Raw genomic sequence first — 12,460 nt, 5'->3', positions numbered from 1 at the left:
GACACATACTGGCCATGACAAATGATTTTTAAAACATAATTTAGATTAGTAAACAACGAAGGAGAGGAGCGGAGAGAAATTTTAAATATAAAAAAAAATATCTGTTTTTATACCGGCTGCCGTTCGTTTGAGAACCGTCAAATAAAGAAAAAATGTGCTGGTCAGCTCAAACGATTAACATTTTAAGCAAACAGTGACTGGTATAGAATAAATACCATATCACTCTGACTGACCAGCAGTGAGCTGTTTTTATTGAGAGAGAGAGACCAATCGTACATTATTGAAATTGAATGGGCCATTCCCGGAAGAACTGCAATACCGGGCCGACCCGTGGCGAGAGCGGAGCAAGCCCCGGGCATCCCGCCGAGTACCAAAAATCAGTTTAATATCGTAGTGACTCAATGAGCCACGTATCAGATATTAAGCTGATAAGAACAGATACTACACTTTGATCTTAGCCAAAAGGCCGAGAAGCGATAACGGTCACTGGACTACCGACGCCTCATATTCCGGAAAATTTCCTATCCGCTCCTCTGAAATGATTCCGTAAATATTCATCCGATTCCGCACACCGAAAATATTCCTTATTGCAGAAATCGCCGCCCATGCGACGTACGGCCGTTAGGCGGTGGGCGTTTTACAATCTGCCAAAGCGGAAAGGCGAATGTTAACGAAATCAATGAAACAAGTAACATTATGAATTTCTAAAACTCAAACAAGGAAAAAAATATAGCGCCTTACCTTAACGTCGTAATAGTGGCTTCCCTTGACGCCCGCGCCGCCTTGATGTATATCGAATCGATCAACGCCCTGTTGTTTTACGTCTTTGGCGGGCGGCGCAAGGCGACTAGCGCTGTGGAACAAGCCAACGTTAAAAAGGTATAGGAAGAGACTGAGAAAGAAAAAGAATACAAAAAGGTGACGTGAGGTCGGCAGGAGAAAAGATGCGGAACAAAACCACAAAATTTAAATTTGTAAATTTAGATTTTTTTTTTTTTTTTTTTTTTATTTATATTTTTTTTTCTTAAACGGATCATTGTTATTAATATTCTGCTGATTGTAATGTTTCATTTAACATTTTGAAATCAATTAGGATCAAGATATATGCAAATCGTTGAAGGAAAGAATACATTAAACAATGTACGTAACAATGTACGTCAGTTTAAAAATAAAAATGAATTTTTGTTTTTTTAAATTGAAATAACTTTTAAAAATTTACATTTAAATTTCTATTTTCTTTATATTAAAGTGAAATTAATACTGGTCCTGTGTGGACAGAAGTGTGATATTTTGACACATACTGGCCATGACAAATGATTTTTAAAACATAATTTAGATTAGTAAACAACGAAGGAGAGGAGCGGAGAGAAATTTTAAATATAAAAAAAAATATCTGTTTTTATACCGGCTGCCGTTCGTTTGAGAACCGTCAAATAAAGAAAAAATGTGCTGGTCAGCTCAAACGATTAACATTTTAAGCAAACAGTGACTGGTATAGAATAAATACCATATCACTCTGACTGACCAGCAGTGAGCTGTTTTTATTGAGAGAGAGAGACCAATCGTACATTATTGAAATTGAATGGGCCATTCCCGGAAGAACTGCAATACCGGGCCGACCCGTGGCGAGAGCGGAGCAAGCCCCGGGCATCCCGCCGAGTACCAAAAATCAGTTTAATATCGTAGTGACTCAATGAGCCACGTATCAGATATTAAGCTGATAAGAACAGATACTACACTTTGATCTTAGCCAAAAGGCCGAGAAGCGATAACGGTCACTGGACTACCGACGCCTCATATTCCGGAAAATTTCCTATCCGCTCCTCTGAAATGATTCCGTAAATATTCATCCGATTCCGCACACCGAAAATATTCCTTATTGCAGAAATCGCCGCCCATGCGACGTACGGCCGTTAGGCGGTGGGCGTTTTACAATCTGCCAAAGCGGAAAGGCGAATGTTAACGAAATCAATGAAACAAGTAACATTATGAATTTCTAAAACTCAAACAAGGAAAAAAATATAGCGCCTTACCTTAACGTCGTAATAGTGGCTTCCCTTGACGCCCGCGCCGCCTTGATGTATATCGAATCGATCAACGCCCTGTTGTTTTACGTCTTTGGCGGGCGGCGCAAGGCGACTAGCGCTGTGGAACAAGCCAACGTTAAAAAGGTATAGGAAGAGACTGAGAAAGAAAAAGAATACAAAAAGGTGACGTGAGGTCGGCAGGAGAAAAGATGCGGAACAAAACCACAAAATTTAAATTTGTAAATTTAGATTTTTTTTTTTTTTTTTTTTTTATTTATATTTTTTTTTCTTAAACGGATCATTGTTATTAATATTCTGCTGATTGTAATGTTTCATTTAACATTTTGAAATCAATTAGGATCAAGATATATGCAAATCGTTGAAGGAAAGAATACATTAAACAATGTACGTAACAATGTACGTCAGTTTAAAAATAAAAATGAATTTTTGTTTTTTTAAATTGAAATAACTTTTAAAAATTTACATTTAAATTTCTATTTTCTTTATATTAAAGTGAAATTAATACTGGTCCTGTGTGGACAGAAGTGTGATATTTTGACACATACTGGCCATGACAAATGATTTTTAAAACATAATTTAGATTAGTAAACAACGAAGGAGAGGAGCGGAGAGAAATTTTAAATATAAAAAAAAATATCTGTTTTTATACCGGCTGCCGTTCGTTTGAGAACCGTCAAATAAAGAAAAAATGTGCTGGTCAGCTCAAACGATTAACATTTTAAGCAAACAGTGACTGGTATAGAATAAATACCATATCACTCTGACTGACCAGCAGTGAGCTGTTTTTATTGAGAGAGAGAGACCAATCGTACATTATTGAAATTGAATGGGCCATTCCCGGAAGAACTGCAATACCGGGCCGACCCGTGGCGAGAGCGGAGCAAGCCCCGGGCATCCCGCCGAGTACCAAAAATCAGTTTAATATCGTAGTGACTCAATGAGCCACGTATCAGATATTAAGCTGATAAGAACAGATACTACACTTTGATCTTAGCCAAAAGGCCGAGAAGCGATAACGGTCACTGGACTACCGACGCCTCATATTCCGGAAAATTTCCTATCCGCTCCTCTGAAATGATTCCGTAAATATTCATCCGATTCCGCACACCGAAAATATTCCTTATTGCAGAAATCGCCGCCCATGCGACGTACGGCCGTTAGGCGGTGGGCGTTTTACAATCTGCCAAAGCGGAAAGGCGAATGTTAACGAAATCAATGAAACAAGTAACATTATGAATTTCTAAAACTCAAACAAGGAAAAAAATATAGCGCCTTACCTTAACGTCGTAATAGTGGCTTCCCTTGACGCCCGCGCCGCCTTGATGTATATCGAATCGATCAACGCCCTGTTGTTTTACGTCTTTGGCGGGCGGCGCAAGGCGACTAGCGCTGTGGAACAAGCCAACGTTAAAAAGGTATAGGAAGAGACTGAGAAAGAAAAAGAATACAAAAAGGTGACGTGAGGTCGGCAGGAGAAAAGATGCGGAACAAAACCACAAAATTTAAATTTGTAAATTTAGATTTTTTTTTTTTTTTTTTTTTATTTATATTTTTTTTTCTTAAACGGATCATTGTTATTAATATTCTGCTGATTGTAATGTTTCATTTAACATTTTGAAATCAATTAGGATCAAGATATATGCAAATCGTTGAAGGAAAGAATACATTAAACAATGTACGTAACAATGTACGTCAGTTTAAAAATAAAAATGAATTTTTGTTTTTTTAAATTGAAATAACTTTTAAAAATTTACATTTAAATTTCTATTTTCTTTATATTAAAGTGAAATTAATACTGGTCCTGTGTGGACAGAAGTGTGATATTTTGACACATACTGGCCATGACAAATGATTTTTAAAACATAATTTAGATTAGTAAACAACGAAGGAGAGGAGCGGAGAGAAATTTTAAATATAAAAAAAAATATCTGTTTTTATACCGGCTGCCGTTCGTTTGAGAACCGTCAAATAAAGAAAAAATGTGCTGGTCAGCTCAAACGATTAACATTTTAAGCAAACAGTGACTGGTATAGAATAAATACCATATCACTCTGACTGACCAGCAGTGAGCTGTTTTTATTGAGAGAGAGAGACCAATCGTACATTATTGAAATTGAATGGGCCATTCCCGGAAGAACTGCAATACCGGGCCGACCCGTGGCGAGAGCGGAGCAAGCCCCGGGCATCCCGCCGAGTACCAAAAATCAGTTTAATATCGTAGTGACTCAATGAGCCACGTATCAGATATTAAGCTGATAAGAACAGATACTACACTTTGATCTTAGCCAAAAGGCCGAGAAGCGATAACGGTCACTGGACTACCGACGCCTCATATTCCGGAAAATTTCCTATCCGCTCCTCTGAAATGATTCCGTAAATATTCATCCGATTCCGCACACCGAAAATATTCCTTATTGCAGAAATCGCCGCCCATGCGACGTACGGCCGTTAGGCGGTGGGCGTTTTACAATCTGCCAAAGCGGAAAGGCGAATGTTAACGAAATCAATGAAACAAGTAACATTATGAATTTCTAAAACTCAAACAAGGAAAAAAATATAGCGCCTTACCTTAACGTCGTAATAGTGGCTTCCCTTGACGCCCGCGCCGCCTTGATGTATATCGAATCGATCAACGCCCTGTTGTTTTACGTCTTTGGCGGGCGGCGCAAGGCGACTAGCGCTGTGGAACAAGCCAACGTTAAAAAGGTATAGGAAGAGACTGAGAAAGAAAAAGAATACAAAAAGGTGACGTGAGGTCGGCAGGAGAAAAGATGCGGAACAAAACCACAAAATTTAAATTTGTAAATTTAGATTTTTTTTTTTTTTTTTTTTTTATTTATATTTTTTTTTCTTAAACGGATCATTGTTATTAATATTCTGCTGATTGTAATGTTTCATTTAACATTTTGAAATCAATTAGGATCAAGATATATGCAAATCGTTGAAGGAAAGAATACATTAAACAATGTACGTAACAATGTACGTCAGTTTAAAAATAAAAATGAATTTTTGTTTTTTTAAATTGAAATAACTTTTAAAAATTTACATTTAAATTTCTATTTTCTTTATATTAAAGTGAAATTAATACTGGTCCTGTGTGGACAGAAGTGTGATATTTTGACACATACTGGCCATGACAAATGATTTTTAAAACATAATTTAGATTAGTAAACAACGAAGGAGAGGAGCGGAGAGAAATTTTAAATATAAAAAAAAATATCTGTTTTTATACCGGCTGCCGTTCGTTTGAGAACCGTCAAATAAAGAAAAAATGTGCTGGTCAGCTCAAACGATTAACATTTTAAGCAAACAGTGACTGGTATAGAATAAATACCATATCACTCTGACTGACCAGCAGTGAGCTGTTTTTATTGAGAGAGAGAGACCAATCGTACATTATTGAAATTGAATGGGCCATTCCCGGAAGAACTGCAATACCGGGCCGACCCGTGGCGAGAGCGGAGCAAGCCCCGGGCATCCCGCCGAGTACCAAAAATCAGTTTAATATCGTAGTGACTCAATGAGCCACGTATCAGATATTAAGCTGATAAGAACAGATACTACACTTTGATCTTAGCCAAAAGGCCGAGAAGCGATAACGGTCACTGGACTACCGACGCCTCATATTCCGGAAAATTTCCTATCCGCTCCTCTGAAATGATTCCGTAAATATTCATCCGATTCCGCACACCGAAAATATTCCTTATTGCAGAAATCGCCGCCCATGCGACGTACGGCCGTTAGGCGGTGGGCGTTTTACAATCTGCCAAAGCGGAAAGGCGAATGTTAACGAAATCAATGAAACAAGTAACATTATGAATTTCTAAAACTCAAACAAGGAAAAAAATATAGCGCCTTACCTTAACGTCGTAATAGTGGCTTCCCTTGACGCCCGCGCCGCCTTGATGTATATCGAATCGATCAACGCCCTGTTGTTTTACGTCTTTGGCGGGCGGCGCAAGGCGACTAGCGCTGTGGAACAAGCCAACGTTAAAAAGGTATAGGAAGAGACTGAGAAAGAAAAAGAATACAAAAAGGTGACGTGAGGTCGGCAGGAGAAAAGATGCGGAACAAAACCACAAAATTTAAATTTGTAAATTTAGATTTTTTTTTTTTTTTTTTTTTTATTTATATTTTTTTTTCTTAAACGGATCATTGTTATTAATATTCTGCTGATTGTAATGTTTCATTTAACATTTTGAAATCAATTAGGATCAAGATATATGCAAATCGTTGAAGGAAAGAATACATTAAACAATGTACGTAACAATGTACGTCAGTTTAAAAATAAAAATGAATTTTTGTTTTTTTAAATTGAAATAACTTTTAAAAATTTACATTTAAATTTCTATTTTCTTTATATTAAAGTGAAATTAATACTGGTCCTGTGTGGACAGAAGTGTGATATTTTGACACATACTGGCCATGACAAATGATTTTTAAAACATAATTTAGATTAGTAAACAACGAAGGAGAGGAGCGGAGAGAAATTTTAAATATAAAAAAAAATATCTGTTTTTATACCGGCTGCCGTTCGTTTGAGAACCGTCAAATAAAGAAAAAATGTGCTGGTCAGCTCAAACGATTAACATTTTAAGCAAACAGTGACTGGTATAGAATAAATACCATATCACTCTGACTGACCAGCAGTGAGCTGTTTTTATTGAGAGAGAGAGACCAATCGTACATTATTGAAATTGAATGGGCCATTCCCGGAAGAACTGCAATACCGGGCCGACCCGTGGCGAGAGCGGAGCAAGCCCCGGGCATCCCGCCGAGTACCAAAAATCAGTTTAATATCGTAGTGACTCAATGAGCCACGTATCAGATATTAAGCTGATAAGAACAGATACTACACTTTGATCTTAGCCAAAAGGCCGAGAAGCGATAACGGTCACTGGACTACCGACGCCTCATATTCCGGAAAATTTCCTATCCGCTCCTCTGAAATGATTCCGTAAATATTCATCCGATTCCGCACACCGAAAATATTCCTTATTGCAGAAATCGCCGCCCATGCGACGTACGGCCGTTAGGCGGTGGGCGTTTTACAATCTGCCAAAGCGGAAAGGCGAATGTTAACGAAATCAATGAAACAAGTAACATTATGAATTTCTAAAACTCAAACAAGGAAAAAAATATAGCGCCTTACCTTAACGTCGTAATAGTGGCTTCCCTTGACGCCCGCGCCGCCTTGATGTATATCGAATCGATCAACGCCCTGTTGTTTTACGTCTTTGGCGGGCGGCGCAAGGCGACTAGCGCTGTGGAACAAGCCAACGTTAAAAAGGTATAGGAAGAGACTGAGAAAGAAAAAGAATACAAAAAGGTGACGTGAGGTCGGCAGGAGAAAAGATGCGGAACAAAACCACAAAATTTAAATTTGTAAATTTAGATTTTTTTTTTTTTTTTTTTTTTATTTATATTTTTTTTTCTTAAACGGATCATTGTTATTAATATTCTGCTGATTGTAATGTTTCATTTAACATTTTGAAATCAATTAGGATCAAGATATATGCAAATCGTTGAAGGAAAGAATACATTAAACAATGTACGTAACAATGTACGTCAGTTTAAAAATAAAAATGAATTTTTGTTTTTTTAAATTGAAATAACTTTTAAAAATTTACATTTAAATTTCTATTTTCTTTATATTAAAGTGAAATTAATACTGGTCCTGTGTGGACAGAAGTGTGATATTTTGACACATACTGGCCATGACAAATGATTTTTAAAACATAATTTAGATTAGTAAACAACGAAGGAGAGGAGCGGAGAGAAATTTTAAATATAAAAAAAAATATCTGTTTTTATACCGGCTGCCGTTCGTTTGAGAACCGTCAAATAAAGAAAAAATGTGCTGGTCAGCTCAAACGATTAACATTTTAAGCAAACAGTGACTGGTATAGAATAAATACCATATCACTCTGACTGACCAGCAGTGAGCTGTTTTTATTGAGAGAGAGAGACCAATCGTACATTATTGAAATTGAATGGGCCATTCCCGGAAGAACTGCAATACCGGGCCGACCCGTGGCGAGAGCGGAGCAAGCCCCGGGCATCCCGCCGAGTACCAAAAATCAGTTTAATATCGTAGTGACTCAATGAGCCACGTATCAGATATTAAGCTGATAAGAACAGATACTACACTTTGATCTTAGCCAAAAGGCCGAGAAGCGATAACGGTCACTGGACTACCGACGCCTCATATTCCGGAAAATTTCCTATCCGCTCCTCTGAAATGATTCCGTAAATATTCATCCGATTCCGCACACCGAAAATATTCCTTATTGCAGAAATCGCCGCCCATGCGACGTACGGCCGTTAGGCGGTGGGCGTTTTACAATCTGCCAAAGCGGAAAGGCGAATGTTAACGAAATCAATGAAACAAGTAACATTATGAATTTCTAAAACTCAAACAAGGAAAAAAATATAGCGCCTTACCTTAACGTCGTAATAGTGGCTTCCCTTGACGCCCGCGCCGCCTTGATGTATATCGAATCGATCAACGCCCTGTTGTTTTACGTCTTTGGCGGGCGGCGCAAGGCGACTAGCGCTGTGGAACAAGCCAACGTTAAAAAGGTATAGGAAGAGACTGAGAAAGAAAAAGAATACAAAAAGGTGACGTGAGGTCGGCAGGAGAAAAGATGCGGAACAAAACCACAAAATTTAAATTTGTAAATTTAGATTTTTTTTTTTTTTTTTTTTTTATTTATATTTTTTTTTCTTAAACGGATCATTGTTATTAATATTCTGCTGATTGTAATGTTTCATTTAACATTTTGAAATCAATTAGGATCAAGATATATGCAAATCGTTGAAGGAAAGAATACATTAAACAATGTACGTAACAATGTACGTCAGTTTAAAAATAAAAATGAATTTTTGTTTTTTTAAATTGAAATAACTTTTAAAAATTTACATTTAAATTTCTATTTTCTTTATATTAAAGTGAAATTAATACTGGTCCTGTGTGGACAGAAGTGTGATATTTTGACACATACTGGCCATGACAAATGATTTTTAAAACATAATTTAGATTAGTAAACAACGAAGGAGAGGAGCGGAGAGAAATTTTAAATATAAAAAAAAATATCTGTTTTTATACCGGCTGCCGTTCGTTTGAGAACCGTCAAATAAAGAAAAAATGTGCTGGTCAGCTCAAACGATTAACATTTTAAGCAAACAGTGACTGGTATAGAATAAATACCATATCACTCTGACTGACCAGCAGTGAGCTGTTTTTATTGAGAGAGAGAGACCAATCGTACATTATTGAAATTGAATGGGCCATTCCCGGAAGAACTGCAATACCGGGCCGACCCGTGGCGAGAGCGGAGCAAGCCCCGGGCATCCCGCCGAGTACCAAAAATCAGTTTAATATCGTAGTGACTCAATGAGCCACGTATCAGATATTAAGCTGATAAGAACAGATACTACACTTTGATCTTAGCCAAAAGGCCGAGAAGCGATAACGGTCACTGGACTACCGACGCCTCATATTCCGGAAAATTTCCTATCCGCTCCTCTGAAATGATTCCGTAAATATTCATCCGATTCCGCACACCGAAAATATTCCTTATTGCAGAAATCGCCGCCCATGCGACGTACGGCCGTTAGGCGGTGGGCGTTTTACAATCTGCCAAAGCGGAAAGGCGAATGTTAACGAAATCAATGAAACAAGTAACATTATGAATTTCTAAAACTCAAACAAGGAAAAAAATATAGCGCCTTACCTTAACGTCGTAATAGTGGCTTCCCTTGACGCCCGCGCCGCCTTGATGTATATCGAATCGATCAACGCCCTGTTGTTTTACGTCTTTGGCGGGCGGCGCAAGGCGACTAGCGCTGTGGAACAAGCCAACGTTAAAAAGGTATAGGAAGAGACTGAGAAAGAAAAAGAATACAAAAAGGTGACGTGAGGTCGGCAGGAGAAAAGATGCGGAACAAAACCACAAAATTTAAATTTGTAAATTTAGATTTTTTTTTTTTTTTTTTTTTTATTTATATTTTTTTTTCTTAAACGGATCATTGTTATTAATATTCTGCTGATTGTAATGTTTCATTTAACATTTTGAAATCAATTAGGATCAAGATATATGCAAATCGTTGAAGGAAAGAATACATTAAACAATGTACGTAACAATGTACGTCAGTTTAAAAATAAAAATGAATTTTTGTTTTTTTAAATTGAAATAACTTTTAAAAATTTACATTTAAATTTCTATTTTCTTTATATTAAAGTGAAATTAATACTGGTCCTGTGTGGACAGAAGTGTGATATTTTGACACATACTGGCCATGACAAATGATTTTTAAAACATAATTTAGATTAGTAAACAACGAAGGAGAGGAGCGGAGAGAAATTTTAAATATAAAAAAAAATATCTGTTTTTATACCGGCTGCCGTTCGTTTGAGAACCGTCAAATAAAGAAAAAATGTGCTGGTCAGCTCAAACGATTAACATTTTAAGCAAACAGTGACTGGTATAGAATAAATACCATATCACTCTGACTGACCAGCAGTGAGCTGTTTTTATTGAGAGAGAGAGACCAATCGTACATTATTGAAATTGAATGGGCCATTCCCGGAAGAACTGCAATACCGGGCCGACCCGTGGCGAGAGCGGAGCAAGCCCCGGGCATCCCGCCGAGTACCAAAAATCAGTTTAATATCGTAGTGACTCAATGAGCCACGTATCAGATATTAAGCTGATAAGAACAGATACTACACTTTGATCTTAGCCAAAAGGCCGAGAAGCGATAACGGTCACTGGACTACCGACGCCTCATATTCCGGAAAATTTCCTATCCGCTCCTCTGAAATGATTCCGTAAATATTCATCCGATTCCGCACACCGAAAATATTCCTTATTGCAGAAATCGCCGCCCATGCGACGTACGGCCGTTAGGCGGTGGGCGTTTTACAATCTGCCAAAGCGGAAAGGCGAATGTTAACGAAATCAATGAAACAAGTAACATTATGAATTTCTAAAACTCAAACAAGGAAAAAAATATAGCGCCTTACCTTAACGTCGTAATAGTGGCTTCCCTTGACGCCCGCGCCGCCTTGATGTATATCGAATCGATCAACGCCCTGTTGTTTTACGTCTTTGGCGGGCGGCGCAAGGCGACTAGCGCTGTGGAACAAGCCAACGTTAAAAAGGTATAGGAAGAGACTGAGAAAGAAAAAGAATACAAAAAGGTGACGTGAGGTCGGCAGGAGAAAAGATGCGGAACAAAACCACAAAATTTAAATTTGTAAATTTAGATTTTTTTTTTTTTTTTTTTTTTATTTATATTTTTTTTTCTTAAACGGATCATTGTTATTAATATTCTGCTGATTGTAATGTTTCATTTAACATTTTGAAATCAATTAGGATCAAGATATATGCAAATCGTTGAAGGAAAGAATACATTAAACAATGTACGTAACAATGTACGTCAGTTTAAAAATAAAAATGAATTTTTGTTTTTTTAAATTGAAATAACTTTTAAAAATTTACATTTAAATTTCTATTTTCTTTATATTAAAGTGAAATTAATACTGGTCCTGTGTGGACAGAAGTGTGATATTTTGACACATACTGGCCATGACAAATGATTTTTAAAACATAATTTAGATTAGTAAACAACGAAGGAGAGGAGCGGAGAGAAATTTTAAATATAAAAAAAAATATCTGTTTTTATACCGGCTGCCGTTCGTTTGAGAACCGTCAAATAAAGAAAAAATGTGCTGGTCAGCTCAAACGATTAACATTTTAAGCAAACAGTGACTGGTATAGAATAAATACCATATCACTCTGACTGACCAGCAGTGAGCTGTTTTTATTGAGAGAGAGAGACCAATCGTACATTATTGAAATTGAATGGGCCATTCCCGGAAGAACTGCAATACCGGGCCGACCCGTGGCGAGAGCGGAGCAAGCCCCGGGCATCCCGCCGAGTACCAAAAATCAGTTTAATATCGTAGTGACTCAATGAGCCACGTATCAGATATTAAGCTGATAAGAACAGATACTACACTTTGATCTTAGCCAAAAGGCCGAGAAGCGATAACGGTCACTGGACTACCGACGCCTCATATTCCGGAAAATTTCCTATCCGCTCCTCTGAAATGATTCCGTAAATATTCATCCGATTCCGCACACCGAAAATATTCCTTATTGCAGAAATCGCCGCCCATGCGACGTACGGCCGTTAGGCGGTGGGCGTTTTACAATCTGCCAAAGCGGAAAGGCGAATGTTAACGAAATCAATGAAACAAGTAACATTATGAATTTCTAAAACTCAAACAAGGAAAAAAATATAGCGCCTTACCTTAACGTCGTAATAGTGGCTTCCCTTGACGCCCGCGCCGCCTTGATGTATATCGAATCGATCAACGCCCTGTTGTTTTACGTCTTTGGCGG

The 12,460-nt window shown here is 37.6% G+C and overlaps 10 non-coding genes across 10 annotated transcripts; all 10 read right to left on the bottom strand.

Annotated features, from left to right (window-relative positions):
- Window positions 1-285: 285 nt before the first annotated feature.
- Window positions 286-478, bottom strand: LOC131932026 (U2 spliceosomal RNA). The gene has a single exon (XR_009384437.1). It is a non-coding gene; the product is annotated as a U2 spliceosomal RNA (small nuclear RNA).
- A 1,099-nt stretch (window positions 479-1,577) lies between these two features.
- Window positions 1,578-1,770, bottom strand: LOC131932025 (U2 spliceosomal RNA). Its single transcript, XR_009384436.1, has one exon. It is a non-coding gene; the product is annotated as a U2 spliceosomal RNA (small nuclear RNA).
- Window positions 1,771-2,869: 1,099 nt separating this feature from the next.
- LOC131932024 (U2 spliceosomal RNA) lies at window positions 2,870-3,062 on the bottom strand. Its single transcript, XR_009384435.1, has one exon. It is a non-coding gene; the product is annotated as a U2 spliceosomal RNA (small nuclear RNA).
- Window positions 3,063-4,160: 1,098 nt separating this feature from the next.
- LOC131932023 (U2 spliceosomal RNA) lies at window positions 4,161-4,353 on the bottom strand. The gene has a single exon (XR_009384434.1). It is a non-coding gene; the product is annotated as a U2 spliceosomal RNA (small nuclear RNA).
- Window positions 4,354-5,452: 1,099 nt separating this feature from the next.
- On the bottom strand, window positions 5,453-5,645 carry LOC131932022 (U2 spliceosomal RNA). The gene has a single exon (XR_009384433.1). It is a non-coding gene; the product is annotated as a U2 spliceosomal RNA (small nuclear RNA).
- Window positions 5,646-6,744: 1,099 nt separating this feature from the next.
- Window positions 6,745-6,937, bottom strand: LOC131932043 (U2 spliceosomal RNA). The gene has a single exon (XR_009384454.1). It is a non-coding gene; the product is annotated as a U2 spliceosomal RNA (small nuclear RNA).
- Window positions 6,938-8,036: 1,099 nt separating this feature from the next.
- On the bottom strand, window positions 8,037-8,229 carry LOC131932042 (U2 spliceosomal RNA). The gene has a single exon (XR_009384453.1). It is a non-coding gene; the product is annotated as a U2 spliceosomal RNA (small nuclear RNA).
- A 1,099-nt stretch (window positions 8,230-9,328) lies between these two features.
- On the bottom strand, window positions 9,329-9,521 carry LOC131932041 (U2 spliceosomal RNA). Its single transcript, XR_009384452.1, has one exon. It is a non-coding gene; the product is annotated as a U2 spliceosomal RNA (small nuclear RNA).
- A 1,099-nt stretch (window positions 9,522-10,620) lies between these two features.
- On the bottom strand, window positions 10,621-10,813 carry LOC131932032 (U2 spliceosomal RNA). The gene has a single exon (XR_009384443.1). It is a non-coding gene; the product is annotated as a U2 spliceosomal RNA (small nuclear RNA).
- Window positions 10,814-11,912: 1,099 nt separating this feature from the next.
- On the bottom strand, window positions 11,913-12,105 carry LOC131932021 (U2 spliceosomal RNA). The gene has a single exon (XR_009384432.1). It is a non-coding gene; the product is annotated as a U2 spliceosomal RNA (small nuclear RNA).
- Between the last annotated feature and the right edge of the window lie 355 nt (window positions 12,106-12,460).

Source organism: Physella acuta, unplaced genomic scaffold (assembly GCF_028476545.2).
Source record: "Physella acuta isolate Inbredline_101_S28 unplaced genomic scaffold, ASM2847654v3 ptg002076l, whole genome shotgun sequence".
Taxonomy (NCBI): Eukaryota; Metazoa; Mollusca; class Gastropoda; family Physidae; genus Physella; species Physella acuta.
Note: the sequence above shows the minus strand (reverse complement) of the source record. Positions and strands in the feature narration are given on the sequence as shown.